Here is a 16,263-nt window from a genome sequence, read left to right on the forward strand (position 1 = left end):
TAGAGTTAAGAATATAGCAGATGAGATCTGGGGTCATTGTTCTGGAAAAAGTTAAGAAGTCTATTTTAGGTATATTCCAAGGGCCCCATGGCTTTACTAATTTTTGCCTGAGCCTGACAGCTTAACATACAGGTGGGCTAAAACTATTGTCCGGGAAGCTGGTGCTAGAGGTGGGAATAGGACTAGACAGCTGGATCAGGGCAGAGACTAGCTCCCAAATATGAGAAAAGTATATGACTACAGTTAACTGCAAGCCATATCAATCTATCCTAGTACCCTTATCTATTCATATTTAGCACAGGAGCATGTGTAACCTCTACATCCTCACTGATCTGAACTCGCATTTCATGGTCATAGCTGGGAAGATTCTAGGCTACACTAATTTCAGAACTAGTCTTCTTCAAATGCCAGAGTATGTTGACCCAGCTCCCCTTCAGGGAGTGGAGCAGTTTCTACCATTGTTCCACTGAGGGCAGGTCCTATAGAGGCCCACAAAAGGGTTTATAATGTTGTTTCTAATGGACATTTTTTATAAATGTACATGGATGGCTATATATATATATATATTACATATATATATATTGCCTATTGTTTTACCTGATCTAAATTGAATAAAATTATTCTCTTTTATTCATACTTCAAAATAAAGAAAGACCTCCACCCCACAAAAAAAAAAAATTAGGATTAGCACAATCTGAATTTAGAGGTAAAAGTATATCTTAAAAAAATACATTTTACAAAATGAATAGTTAATACAATTATATAAAGATCTACCTAGTGAACTAACAAAAGAGTAAACTAAAATAAGAAGCACACAGAGTAATGCAGAGACATAATTAAATGAAATAAAAAGAATTTAAAAAATAATAAAGAAGGGGTTGATGGATGCACTCCTTGTAGTATGCAAATGTTGCTGTGTGTAAGGACCTGGGTTCAAGTCCTCAGCTCCCATTTGCAGTGGGGAAAGCTTCCCAAGTAGTGAAGCAGTTTCCAATGAACTAGCAACTCAAAAGGAAAATAAAAAATTAAAAATCTCTGTGATCAAAAAAAAAGATAATATTGTGTTCTTTGGGGAAAAATGGATGGAACTGGAGGTGATAATTATTAATGAAATAAGTAAAGCAACAAAAACAGCTACCAGATGGCTTCACTCATATGTGGAATTCAGAGATTAATTTACTTGAATTGTCTGTATATATGCATATATGCAAATGAAACAGAAACAAACAAACTGCTTTGAAGGCTTGTGAGAACTATACTGGTTATCTTTGAAAGGTGGGAGGATGGAGATACAGAATTTTGGTGGGGGAATGTGGTATGGAACTATACATTGTAATCTCACAATCTTATAACATATTGTTAATAACAAATGAATATTAGTTTAAAAGATGGTAAATTGGAAGGGGACCCTATATCTGATAAATAGTTTTCAAGAATTTTATCCCATTCTGTAGATTGTCTTTGTAGCTAGTCAGTTTGTTCTCTTAGCTGTGTAGATGATTTAAGTTTGATGCCACTCTGTAAGATCATTGCTAAGGTCATCATTATCATGAATCTTTCCTCCTATAGTTTCTTTTAAGAGTTTGACAATTTCAAGACTTACATAAAGTCTTTAGTGGTTTTATTTTATTTTTACTAATCTAGTTTTATAATTTTATTGGGGTAAATTTTTGACATAGGGGAAAATTCTTATCATCCTGTGATAGATGTCTGCAAAACACTCACCAATGCAGAATATATTCATCTGATTTTAACCTTTTGCATGTAATTCTCCTAGTACTACACAAAAACCCTAGGTTTCTTTCCTCCCTAACTTGAGGCCAAACTCAGTAATCTTAATACCAGATTGGATACAACAAATCATACTCAATGATTTAACAACTGGAAGAAAGTCTAAACTCATCAGATAAAGAAAAGACTACAAAAGGGAAAGAGATTGGTCCTTTGTAGTCAATATCAGACTATCCCATAAACTGAGTCCCTAGTCAGGGAATCTTTGGGTTTCTCCATAGACAGTATGAGTCAAGATCTCTAATAGATCCCTCTTTCCACCCTCACTGGTCACTTCCATGAGGAACATCATCATCATAAGACCTTTCATAGGCCTCTCAATCTTACCCTCACAATAAGGTTGCAATGGTAAGGTCTGCCCCACTTTCTGAAGGGAATCTGGACCATCCTACTCTACTATTCAAGGAAGACTTGTCCTGATATGAGGGCAGCCTAGAATGTTCCAGCTGTAACCAAGGGCTGTTAGCTCAGACTGGCAGGGACTTAGAAGCTACACAGGCTCCTGTGCTAAAAGTGAATTTATATGGGCCAAGGGTCAGAGCAATGGGGTAAGTAGTTAATTATATTTTTATACTTTCTTCAGGTTTAGAAGCTACTCTCTGCCTTTACTAGCCTTCTAGTTCTATTTTAACTCTTAACACCTTCTTCCCAGTCTACCTACATATTAGTGATCAAGCTTAGGCAAAAAAGATTAACACCCTGGGCCTCTTGGAACATTCTTATAATGGACTTCCTAGCTTCTTTCCACCCCAAGGTCCCTAATGCCATCTACTCTATTTCTACTGTTGGGCTCTTGTTTATTAAATATTTTGTTCTGATTTATGTAGTACAGTCTTTCAGTCACCAAGTTGCAGATACTACTATGATTCCATCTTGACCTCACTTGGGCAGAAGACCTCACCAACGCATCCCAGAACCATACCTCTCCAGACCTAGAACACTAAAGAAAGATAGAAACAGGTCAGGGGTACGGATTGACCTACCAGCGCTCCTTTCCAGTAGAGATGCAATTACAGAAACCATAACTCTCACCTTCTGCAATCCCAAAAGAATTTTTATCTGTACTCCCTGAGGGGCAAAAATGTTAGGGGAGGATGACAAGAAGGCTCTGAACTCCAGTTCCATCAAGACCTAGAGAGAGAAGAGAGAAAAAAAAAAAGAAAACATTTGGAAGGACAGTGGGTATAAATTTGACTTAGAACAGAGAGGAGGGCAGGGCCATGGAAGAAATGGGCAAATATATATATATACAATTATGGAAATAATAATTAACCAGTGTGTATTGTGAACTCATGCAAGCACAAAGTCACAGTGATTACCCTGATGAAAAACAAAAAGTATGCTAGAAATGGTGAGTTCAGACCTTTATGATGTTCCAGCACTAGGGGCAGGGGGGTTGAGAGGAGAAGAGAAATGTGACACAAACAAAGAAGTTTATTATTCAGCCTTCAAAAGGAGGAAAATCCCATTTGTGACATCATATGTGGAAACCATTATAAAAATAGTCTGTTCCATAAGGACATGTATCATATGATTCCATATATATGAAATATATAAAATAGCCAAACTTCCAGGAGCAGAGAATATAATGATTGTCAAGGAGAATGATCATGAAAGAATGGTTGTTTTTAACCAATGAGTATAAAGTTGCCCACATTCACCACCCCCCAAAATATAAAGGATTCTTTATTCAATAGAAATGAGCTAAGTAACTACCTGTAAGTAATTATCTGTATATGTAACTTAATCAGTAAGTGATCAGGTAAACAATAGGCATATATAATGTTTTAAAGATGATAGAATCCCGTTATTAAAAGACTAAGTAACTAAATGGTATATGCATATGAGGAAAGATCATTAAAACATATAGTTATTCAACAATTCATTTGACTTTATATGTTAACACTTTTTAAAAATATATTTATTTTTCCCTTTTTGGTGCCCTTGTTTTCTAGTGTTTTAGTTATTATTTGTTGTTGATGTCATCATTGTTAGGACAGAGAGAAATGGAGAAAGGAGGGGAAGACAGAGGGAGAGAAAGAGAGACCTGTAGACCTGCTTCACCTCCTGTTAAGCTACTCCCCTGCAGATGGGGAGCCAGGGGCTCGAACTGGGATCCCTCCCTAGTCCTTGTGCTTTGCACCACCTGCGCTTAACCTGCGTCGACTCCTGTGTTAATGCTTTTTTCAGCTACCAGGTTCCAGATGCTAACATGATGCTAACGGGACTTCCCTGGGCAGACAACCCCACCGATGTGTCCTGGAGCCCTGCTTCCCCAGAACCCTGCCACACTAGGGAAAGAGAGAGACAGGCTGGGAGTATGTATCTACCTGCCAACACCAGTGCTCAACAGGGAAGCAATTACAGAATCCAGACCTTCCACCTTCTGCACCCCATAATGACCCTGGGTCCATACTCCCAGGGGGATAAAGAATAGGAAAGCTATCAGGGGAGGGGATGGGATATGGAGTTCTGGTGGTAGGAATTGTGTGGAGTTGTACCTCTCTTATCATGTGGTTTTGTCAGTGTTTCCTTTTTATAAATACAAATTTTAAAAAAAGAAAAAAGAAACCCCCCTAAAATTAAAAAAAATCTGGTTAATTGGAAAAATATTTATCTATAAATATCTGAGTAGAAATAGATACACAAATGGAAGTTGTAAGGCAGTTGTGTGTGTGTGTTTATACACAACTGTGTATATTTTGGCATAGACATTTATAAAATATGTTCAAGGATGTTTTTGAATATTATCTCTTTCTTGGGAGTCGGTGTGATTCTTTAATTGCACACAGAGGAATTGACATTTCATATTTAAATATGCATTCCATTATCCCTGAGTTACAATTCTTTATAAAATAAATGATTTTAATAATGAAAAAGAAAACTAGTGAAAGTGAAAGTGCTAGTATACTTCTAAATAGTTCTGCTGATAAATATTAAATATAACACTCAATAATTTAATTTAAGTTGATTTAATCTGGTAATAATGGTTTCGAATATGGATGAGAATTTGATTATATTCAATATGTTCCCAGAAATTAATACTCAGAAAGTAATTTAGTGTTTTGGAGGCAAAGAGTATATAGAACTCTGAATGCAATTATGTCTCTTATAGCTTGTTGGACTCTAAAAATATTTACTTATTACCTTGCAATGAGAAATTATGTAACTTGTATGGTTTTTGGAATGTTCATATATAAAATAATGTCAATAAACCAAGCATTTGATGATAATGAAAATTGATTGTATAAAATATCATGTCCTTGGGAACTGGGCAGTTGCACAGGAGGTTAAGCACACGTGGAGTGAAGCCCTAGAACCAGGTCAAGGATCCTGGTTCGAGCCCCCGGCTCCCCAGCTGCAGGAGGTTAACTTCACAGGCAGTGAAGCATGTCTGCAAATGTTTATATTTCTCTCGTCCTCTCTATCTTCCCCTCCTCTCTCGATTTTATGTTCTAAAATTGATTTATGGCATAAGATTATTTTCCAATTCAATGATTATCATAACATTTTAAAGATAACTTCTATACACATTTGAGGACCTGGTTCAAGCCCCAAATCCCCACCTGCATAGGGGAAGCTTTATAAGCAGAATAGACCCTTGGTGACAGCACTGGTGAAAACAAAAAATAATTAATTAAAAAAAAGGGCATTGGGATCAGGTGGTGGTGTACCTGGTTATGCATTCACATTACAGTGTGCAAGGATTCAGGTTCAAGCCCCTGATTCCCACCTGCAGAGGGAAAACTTTACAAGTGGTGAAGCAGGGCTGCGGGTGTCTCTCTGTGTCTCTCCCTCTCTATCTCTCCCTCCCTTCTTAATTATTCTCTAACTCTATCCAATAAAAAATAAATTAAAATACACAAAAGATTTGAAAAGAATTGATCTATAATAACTACTTTATTTTATTAATACAAAAATAAACAGAACAGATATCATTCTCTCTCCACCTCTATTTTCATTTCTACTTTGTTTTAACTCTATAAGAAAAAAAGAAGAAAAATGTGACCATTGAAATCAATATTGTCATCATGCAGGCACTAAGCCCTAATGATAACCCTGGTAGAAAGAGAAAGAAAGAAAGAAAGAAAGAAAGAAAGAAAGAAAGAAAGAGAAAAAGAAAGAAAAGAAAGGGGAATATATACATATATATATATATATATATATATATATATATACACAAAAATTGTGACTACATTATAACACAGTTGAGGAAATAGTTTATAAACACTTCGGAACTCTTTGAAGAGATATTTTAGATTGTTCCTTAAGACTTATTCACTGTATTTTTATTAGTGATTTAATAATGATTAACAAAATTGTATGATAAGAGGGGTGCAATTCCATAAAATTTCCACCACCAGAGTCCCCTTTCCCATCTCCTTCAGAAGTTCCCCTAGTCTTCATCCATCTGGGAGCATGGACCTCATTCTCTCATTCTCTCTCCATCTCTCTTTCTCACATGAAGAACAAAAACTTCCTTTATTTAAGAATCTATGCAGATCAGATTTTGTTCTCAAGATATTAATGCAGACTGTTTTTTTTCACAAACCCAATAAGCAGATTTTAATTAATTCAACAAATATATTATGTGACAATCAGTTGGAGATACTGACCATTTCAGCTAAAGAAGATAATAGGTTATGTAATTTTATATTTTGAAACAATGGGCATTTCACTAACCACATATAGTAATCAGGCTAACATTTCGTCCAGAATATAATTTTAATTTGTAACTGGGCACTTTCATTCTCAATGGTCATTACTTTTGCATATTTCATTTTTGGGGACTGCACCTTGTCTCCTGGGACCAGTGTATGTAAGAGTCAAACTATTGATCAGAATTATGCAGTTAGGAAACAGGAGCAAGTGTTGTATGAAGACATCTTATTTCAATTCAGAAAACACTTAATGAACTCTTACTACCCCAATATCTGTTCTGTTTGTTTATTTGTTTGTTTGTGGTTTAATAATGATCAGTAAGATTGTGCGATAAGAGGGGTACAATTTCCACTACCAGATTTCAGAATCCCACCCTTCTTTTTTTAAATATTTATTTATTTCCTTTTTGTTGCCCTTGTTGTTTTTATTGTTGTTGTAGTTTTTATTGATGTCATCATTGTTGGATAAGACAGAGAGAAATGGAGAGAGGAGAGGAAGACAGAGAGGGGGAGAGAAAGATAGACACCTGCAGATCTGTTTGACCGCCTGTGAACAGACTCCCCTGGAAGTGGGGAGTCAGGGGCTCGAACCGGGTAAGTATGCCTTGTGTAAGCTTAACCTGCTGCTACCACCGGACTCCCAATCCCACCCTTCTTTATGAGGTGCAGAAGGTGGAAAGTCTGGCTTCTGTAATTGCTTTGCCACTGAGCATGGGCATTGGCAGATCAGTTCATATACCTCTAGTCTGTTTCTGTCCTTCTCTAGTTGGGTAGAGCTCTGGAAAGGCAAGGACATAGGAGCCTTGGAATGTAACTAAAATCAAATTCTTAACTTCTTCCCATACGAAGACCCTTAGTTCCATTTGCTCTATCCTTACCTTTAGCTTCCTGATTATTAAACAATTTGTCCGGCTTCATAACTTACTGATTTTCAGCCACCAAGTTGTGGACACTACCATAACACTATCCTGACTTCCCTGGGCAGACGACCTATTTACTGTATTTTATGGAAGGGAGCAGACCACCCCTCAGTTGTGTGATTTACCAGTGCTAGAGACTGAATCTGGTGTCTATGGGATGCAAGTCTTATGTTCTAAGGTTGAGCTATTCACCTGACCCTGAAATTCTTTTTAAAGGTGTACCCATACATGCATTCATGTATGTATTTAAGTGTTTGTTTATTTGTGTGTATGTTTGTATATGTGATTTTTATAGGAAAGAGAGATGAAAAAAGACTGATCAGCTCCATAATACATGGTTCTGTAATCAATCCTAGAATTATGCATGAAAATACTGAGCTTTATCACTGAACTATTTCCCCAATCTTGGAAACTTTTTCAAGTGTATTTCTATATTATCATGCTTAGAACAATTGAAATCATTGGCATCAATATTGATTATGTAAACATGAATTAACTATATTTTTAGTTTGGTTTTACTGTGTATTCTTTTTAATTCCCACCAGTATTATCATTGGGCCTTTATGCTGGTACTAAGAATCCACTGCTCCTGGCAACGATTGCTTCCTTTTTCCTGTTTCACTTGATAGAACAGAAAGAAATTTAGAGAGGAGAGGGGGATTAAAGAGGACAAGAGAAAGAACTGCTTCACTGCTTATGAAGTGACCCCCACCACCACCCCTACAGCTGGGGAGCAGGGACTCTGACCCAGGTCTTAGAGTTTAATAACTAGGTGTGTTACTTACTGTCCAGACCCCTTTATTGTGTGTTCTTAATGTAAACATCTAAGAAATCCTACTGTAAAAATATAGTGTTTTTCACAACTAAATTAATTATATACTGTAAAATAACCTATGCGGATATGATATAATTTATACAATTTGGTGTGTAAGAATCATTACTATTAACATATTATGTTACCATTAGGAAGTATTATTTATATTCAAAAGGAGTTTGAATGTTTACTGTAGAGGCCATAGTTTTTCTGTGTCGTTAGATTTCGGAGCTCCAGAAGGCCGGGCTAGCTTCGTGGTGGTAGACAGAAACGACCAGAGACACACGGCTGGGCAGAGAGGCTTTATTCACCAGCGGGCAAACATGTGCTCTCCTGTCTTTCTGCTCTGGTGGCAGAGAGAGACCCTTAAACTAATCACCACACAGATCTGTCCTGCCTCCTCTCATGCGGCAGCGCCAAGAACTCTGGAACTACATAGCATAGGGGGTGGGGAGAGAGGCTCCAAACTAGCAAGGGCCAAACCAATTTCTCCCAGAGGTGGGGGGAAGGAGACCAAACCAAAATGAAACATACAGCATTTCTACTTCTGTAGGTTTATAATACAGCAAAATGGCCACCATTTTCCTCCATAATTTACTTTGGACTTCTCAGGTAGAGTAGCCCAGAATTCATGGATCTTTACTAACTTATTGAGTGGAACCACTTTTAAATGGCACTTAGAAGCTGATCCAGATAAAGGTGACAAATTATTGCCTAAAGGGTGTTTATAAATATTAGGAAGGAAAGGATAAAAATTTTTGGTGAAGGTCATATTAAAAGGTATAAAAGAATTACTTTACTTGTTATTCTTGAATAAAGTGATAAAAGTAATATTATACTGAGCACTGATTTATTTATTTAAGGAAATATGTGGCATATTAGTACATAATCCTTAAACACACAAGTAATAGCAACCAGATAGGTAAAACAAAACAAAACAAACAGAAAAACCAGGAGAGGTTAGAGTGGCATATTCCATACATTTTTATTCTTTCGTATCATGGACAGAAAGTAAAACTAAACAAAGATAGAATAAGAATATATTGTGATATTTTATATGAATATTATAATGCATGTGCAAGTATTTTAAAATATGTGCCTTCCTGGTCAAGTGTTACAGAGTTCTATATGCTTCATCAAGGTTGTTATGACTTTGTTTTGCACCCTGGGCTTGCTGACCTGAAACATAACAAAGATGTAGAAATGACATTCACACCTCTTAATTGGTATCATTAAAGGAATTTTTTTGCATGCCAGAGGACACAGTGAGAGACCTCCTTGAGATTACTATGCTCTTGGGAAAACTGAAACTGTCTTCTAATGAGAACACAATGCTTATAACTCTTAAAATGACTTCTGGTTAGCAGTTAGTATATATATTAGGATACAAGTTCTGCTGTGAATGCATTTTGAGAGGTTTTTGTTGTTCTGAAAAAAATCAAAGTGCTAAGAGACAAGTGAAAATAATACAATAACTGAATAAATTATGGAAAATATAAGTGTAAATGAAGAAAGGAGAAAGAGAGAGAGACAGAGAGACAGAGAGAGAGAGAGAGAGAGAGAAATGCATCTAGTCATGGGAGCTGAAGAAGTGTTTAATGAAAAAGCTGTGATTTATTGTAATGCATGTCACACTAGAAACTGCTATCTGCTGAAAAGTTGGTATGAAAATAATAGGATGGTAAATGTCAGAAATTTAAAGCTGCTTTTTTCCCCTTTAAATAACTGTAATTCTTGCAGAAGTCACTTAAGCAAAAATGACTTCTTTATGTGCAAATTCCTTAGTGCATTTAAAAAGACTATGTGCATTTTTATTGAACATTACTACTGAGACTCTTACTGACCAACTTGTTCCAATGTCCATGATTGTTCTAGGTGTGTGTGTGTGTGTGTGTGTGTGTGTGTGTGTAATGTATATGTCTGTATTTGTTTAGTAATTTATATATTTACTTGTCACCATGGCTTCATGACTCTAGGTCTATTTTTCCTGATAAGGGTCTGGAAGGGGGAGATAACATAGCACAGAATCTTTCCCCTGTGCTGTGGGGGTTGAACTTAAACCTGGATCACTTGCATGGCAAAGCAGGTAATCAACCAGGTGAGCTAGCTTGCTACCTTGTAAGTATGTTTGAAACATAGATTGAGGCTGGTCAGTGGCTCATGCAGTTGAGTGTATACATTACTACGTGCATGGACTGGGTTCAAGCCCCTGGTCCACACTTATATGTGCATTTCCTTCTCCTTCTCTCTCTCTTCCTCTCTCACTTCCCTCTCATTTTCTCTCTGTTATATCAAATAAAATAACATAATGAAAAAAATAGTCACCAGGAGAGGTGGATTTGTAGTACAGGCACCAGCCCTCAGTGAAAGCTATGGTAAAAAAAAAAAAGAAAAAAGAAAAAAAGAAACTTACATTTTCATAGAAAAGAACTGACGGAGTTATCATATGGAAACACTGTAGCTTTCTTATTAGCTCTTTTTGTATTACAGAAACTTATATGAACTTAATCAACAAGCTTGAATAGGAAAAAAAAAAAAGGACCATGATATTTTCATGACCCTTTAGATTTAAATGAAATTTGCAACAAAACTTCCTTGCTTTCTTTATATTAATGTTAATATTAATAACAACTTTAGAAGCAAGAACCACTTGTCTTTGATTTAAATAGAAAATAAACCATTTTATCAAGGTTCCAGTTAATAATAATGGGAGCGAGGGCCACATTCCTAGTGACTTATCTATTTCATTAGTTGGGTTTAAATAAAAGTGTAGTTTTCTGCAATTTTGCTGATATCTATCTTGTTCACATGCATGCTATGAATATAATAATAATGAGTCTTATCTTCCTGATGTCAGCTTTTATTGTTACACGGCTTTTTGCCAAAGCCACTTCTCTCTAACATCGATACTCACCTCTTCAGTTGGGCATTCACACTGTGCCTTACACTGTGCCTTTTGGTATGCTTTCTCTATTCCCCCTCATTATGATTTATTTCATTCATTGATTGGATTTCAAATTTGTGTATTTTAAAAATATAAAGTTTAAGTCCTGACTCCAGATATCCATGAATATGGACTTATTTTTTTTTAAATAATCAGTTTTTGCAGATTTAATCAAGTTATTTTAGGTCACATTGGAGTAGAGTGAGCCTCAATCCAGTGGTTGGTGTCTCTAAGAGAAACAAATTTAAACACAGAGATATAGAGAAATCCATGTGAGGTAGAGGCTGAAGTGATGTATCTAGAAGGCAAGGAACTCCAAGGATTGTCCACAAGCACTGGGAGATATAGAACTCAAAAAGGGGCACCCTGTGGTGGTGTACTTATTAAGCACACATAGTATTAAATGTAAGAACCCACCCAAGGATCAGGGTTTGAGCAGGGGTGATGCCTCAAATGTGGTGAAACAGGTCTGCAAGTGTCTTTCCTTCTCCTTCTCTATCTCCCCCTCCTCTCTAATTTCTCTCTATCCTATCCAAGAAAATAGTTAAAACGACCTCCAGGAGCAGTGGGTTTATAGTACCAGCACCAAGCCTCAGCAATAACCCTAGAGACCAAAAAAAAAAAAAAAAAAAAAGTCAAGAAGGGATATTCATTTATAATCTTCAAAGATATCATAACCATTTATACACCTTAATTTGGAACTTTTACCCCACTCCTGATCGATGAGTCAATACATTGATCTGTTTAATGCCACTTAGTTTGTAGCAATTTGTTGTTGAAGCCCTAGTAAACTAATAGACGCAGGAAATTAAGCTTGTCAAGTTTTTTGTTTGTTTTATTTTTGGGGGGTGGTATCTTGCAAGTTTTGTTAGGTAGATTAAATTGCAAGATGTCTAGACAATTTAATGTTACTATACTATCTTATTTTTTTTCATTTGACCCTTAGAAAATGAAAATATATGTATATTATTGTACACTAAAGATGAACCTCTAATTCTAGAGGTAAATTTCCTTCTTATTGGTATCTGTTCAATTGTATTATTAAGAATTCCACATTATGTATGACAACTTCTGCTCAAGAATAGATATATTGTGATTATTTTTCTTCATCTTATCAGCGTTTTCCTAATTCATGCTACTATTCCCATATTTATTTATTTGTTTGATTTTCACATTTTCTTGGAGATTAATGGTTTACAATATAGTTATTGACACATAAATTCAGTATCTTATCTCCTTATAATAAGTATCTGCAAAACACTCTAAGCTCCCAACCTAAGTGCTTTTTCCACTATCATATGCCAGAATCCCAATGTCCCTTTATCCTTTCCCTCTCCCTCCTTCCCCAGAGTCCTTTGCTTTGGTGGGATACACCACACCCAGTCCAGCTTCACCTTATGTCTTACCTTCTGCCTTTGTATCTTAAATTCTACCTTATGACTTGTGTTTTGGAAGACTCAAGAATTTGAAGCTATTTATTTTCTGTATTCTTACTAATGTAAAACAAGACATGTCAACTTGCAATTTTTACATTCAGCAAAAATCCTGAGGCAAGAAGGTAGCTAACCTGATATAGGGTGACTTACCATATGAGAGACCCTGGGTTCAAACCCAAACTCCATATGAAAGTACCATAGATGACTTTGGAAGAACTCCATGGATGATAAATTGTTACAATGTCTCTCTTTTCCCTGTTTTTTCTCTCTGTTTCCTAGTCCTCTTCTTCCTCCTCTTATACTCTCTCCCAAACTAGAACATACCTGGATAACTGCCCACAAGATATGCATATTGCAAAGCTCAGAGTTCATTCTCCATCTCTGCACAAAAGAAAAAATATTTTTAAATTCATCATTATGAATTACATTATCATGAAGAGGAGAAGACTGTAAGAATGTATGTCAGCTGAATTAAGAACTTTCTTGAGGAAACAGGAATAGTATACCAGGCAAGTCATATGCTATGTGTGCAAATCAAGTTTGAACCCTGGCACAAGAGAGTGCACTATCTATCAAGTTTCTACCAAATTTCTTCAAGAAAATAGAAGAAAGGATATAAAATTTTATCTGGAGAAAATATCCAGAATAGCTAAAGAAATCCAGAGAGAATTGAGCAAGAATGGAGGCATCATGATTTCTGACCTCAAGGCATACTGCAGAGCCATTATAATCAAAATGACTTGGTACTGGAACCAAAATAAACAGAACAGTGAAAAAGAATTGAGAGTACAGAAATCAGTCCCCTCACCTATAGACATCTTTTTTTTTTTTTTTGACAAGGGAGCCAAAAATATCAAATGAAGTAAGAAGGCCCTATTCAACAAATGGTATTTGGAAAATTGGGTTCAGACATGCAGAAGAATTAAACTGAACCATCATATGCAAAAGTAAACTCTAAATGGACCAAAAGTTTAGAAGTCTTGGTAGGAATCTTCAAATACTAGCAGGAAAATTTAGGCAGAACTCTTCCATGTAAGGTTCAGAAACATCTTCTACTATTCAAATTTAATTGCAAGGAAAACAGAAGCAAAAATAAAGCAATAGGGCTACATCAAACCGAAAAGCTTCTGTGTAGGGAGCCAGGTCAGGAGATAAATGGTGGAAAACATCTTAAAGCAGCATCTAAGACAAATCTCATAGTAGAAACTGTGAATCAGCTATCAGAGGACAAACCCACCATGCCATGTGCTGTCAGTCAGCTTCAGAGACCAAATTCCATGGAATATGTGCTGAAACACAAGCTCTCTTAGGAGAAATTCAGTACATACATGCAGAAGAGGACATCCCTTTTGTCTCTGACCTTCTCACAGTCTAGATTAGAATGTATGAAAATGTCTCAGTCCATAATCCAAACAATTATATAAGTGAGTGAAGTATCCAAATTCATGGGAGAGTTTGCCAAAATTTGCTATATAAATATGGCATTAATAAACATGTCCAGCATTGTGTTTCATACCATTACCTGAGTGGGATGCATTGGATCGACCTTCTCGTGGTGCATCCCGTGAGTACCCATTCATTGGGGAAACTGACGATCCTTCCTAGCCGACTGAATCCACATGGATCCCAGTCACTTTCAAAGCCAGCAACAAGCAGCTCCTGACAGCTTTCAACCTGACGCCGTTGACTGGCTATGGAAGAAGGGCAAACGCTAGAAGAAGAAGACCTGAGTGGGTCCAAGGTTCTTTGTCTCTGAGTGTTTTCATTTCCCTCCACTCCTTCGGATCCTTGTGAGGGCCAGACTCCCTAACTGCAGAGTAGGCTTCTCACAGGTCTGCATGGCAAAAGGAATCACCACTGTAATCTACATTTTCTGTACATACACTATATGATCATCATTTGTTTCTTTACTGAGTAAGCCCACCTCTCACCTATCATAAACATGCATGATTTTCTAAGAAAACTCTCAAGTATGTGTAGACTATGCGACCAAAATTATACTCTGTAATTGTATTAAGCCAGATCCCCATTTCATTGATTTTGAAACTTGCCATTAGATTTCATAGCTCAAGATGATTTCAAGTAAATATAGTAATAATAATAATAATTGTAAAAGGCAGTAGCCTGGAAGTTCCCTTTTTATGCAGAAGTTTTCAAGTTCCTTTTAGTATAAGTTGCTTGTAGTGTGAGATGGAAAATTCCTTGCCCTTTCCCCCTTGAAGAACAGGACCTAATAGTAAGCCACTGGTTGTTTACCAAGAATCAGTAAGCCACCGGTTGTTTACCAAGACCCTGCAAACAGGCAGAGCTTATCAGGGCTTTTGCACTAGGAAATTATTTTCTAGGAGGGAGCAGCTGATTGCGGGGGGATGTGGTGACCCTACCGGGCTAGATTCTATTGGTTGTGTGATTTTGAAATGTTTGAAACCAGCCAGCACTTTGCTTTGAATGGATCATGCTTTTGCTAAGTTTGAAATGATTGGATTTTGTGTTTTCTATAGCCTGTTATTGGATGTAGGTTGATAAGGTGATGTGTTCCCCCTCCCTGAGTGTAGTCTGAATTCCTATAAATTGTGTGGTTTGAGCCTTGTTCAGGGTCGAGCTTGGTAGACTAACATCAGTCACCACTCGGCCCGGATTGCAATTCATGAATAAACATCTTTGCCTCTTTACAGTGGATGGTGGTTTGATTTTGTGCTCGCTAATAATAATAATAATAATAATAATAATAATAATAATAATAATAATAAATTTTTCTATAAGGCTTTAATAGTGAATTCTATCATTAAAGTATACCAAAGCTGAAAATGCATAAGGAAATGGCTGGAAGGAAAGAGAGTAGTGTTGAATGGTCCTGAGAGTCTCTTGTCCAAGAAAAGCAGTTTATATAAAGTATAATTTGTATGGAAAGTGCATTGAGTATAGTAAAGATAATTGACAGAATCAGTATTTCAATTAGAGATGCATTGGATTGACCTTCCCGTGGTGCATCTCGTGAGTACCCATTCATTGGGGAAACTGAGGATCCTTCCTAGCCTACTGAATCCACATGGATCCCAGTCACTTTCAAAGCCAGCAACAAGCAGCTCCTGACAGTTTTCAAGCTGTTGGTCCTGCTCTTCGAGTCCTCCAACTTAATGTTGAGGGGCTGTCCTTTGCCAAACGCGTTCTTAGTATTTCAATTAAAACAGAGGATATACCCAGCATGAAGGTTCTTACAAGCCAAGGGATCCATATCAAAGGGCATCCACCTTATATTTATTTACTTACTTATTTGGGGCATCCACTTTAAAAAGGACTCAAATCCTGGTTGCCTCTAGGCACAGAGTGCTTTTTGTTCTTTGGTTTAAGACTGCTGGCTGACTGATTTAACTAAATGGTCGATTCGTTTTGATTGGTCTTTTTCCTACTTTCTTCTTTAGTCTGGCACTTAAACTCCTGCTCTGTTGACTTACTTATAAATAAAGAGTAGGTCTGTGAAATCATAAACTCCCCCTATACCTAATTCCACCCCCCCCCCCAAAAAAAAAAGTAGGACTTATAGGCTCCCTTTACTTCCCCTCCACATTGAAAACTGACAGTTTCCCAGGTGGGCTAATTTCCTCTATTGTTTCAGTTTCTGATGCTTACTGCTGAAGGGCATCTTGAAACATTAAGAACCCTAAGGGCCCATCCAGTTGTTTTATGATGGTAAAAA

General features: G+C 36.7%; 1 long non-coding RNA gene across 1 annotated transcript in view; it reads left to right on the forward strand.

Moving 5' to 3' along the window:
• The window catches only part of LOC132532805 (uncharacterized), a 311,216-nt gene extending 295,978 nt beyond the window's left edge, over window positions 1-15,238 (forward strand). The window contains exon 2 of the long non-coding RNA XR_009544731.1: window positions 14,873-15,238. This is a non-coding gene — a long non-coding RNA (uncharacterized LOC132532805). The remainder of the gene's footprint in view (window positions 1-14,872) is intronic.
• Window positions 15,239-16,263: the final 1,025 nt, after the last annotated feature.

This window comes from Erinaceus europaeus, chromosome 14 (genome assembly GCF_950295315.1).
Source record: "Erinaceus europaeus chromosome 14, mEriEur2.1, whole genome shotgun sequence".
Taxonomy (NCBI): domain Eukaryota; kingdom Metazoa; phylum Chordata; class Mammalia; order Eulipotyphla; family Erinaceidae; genus Erinaceus; species Erinaceus europaeus.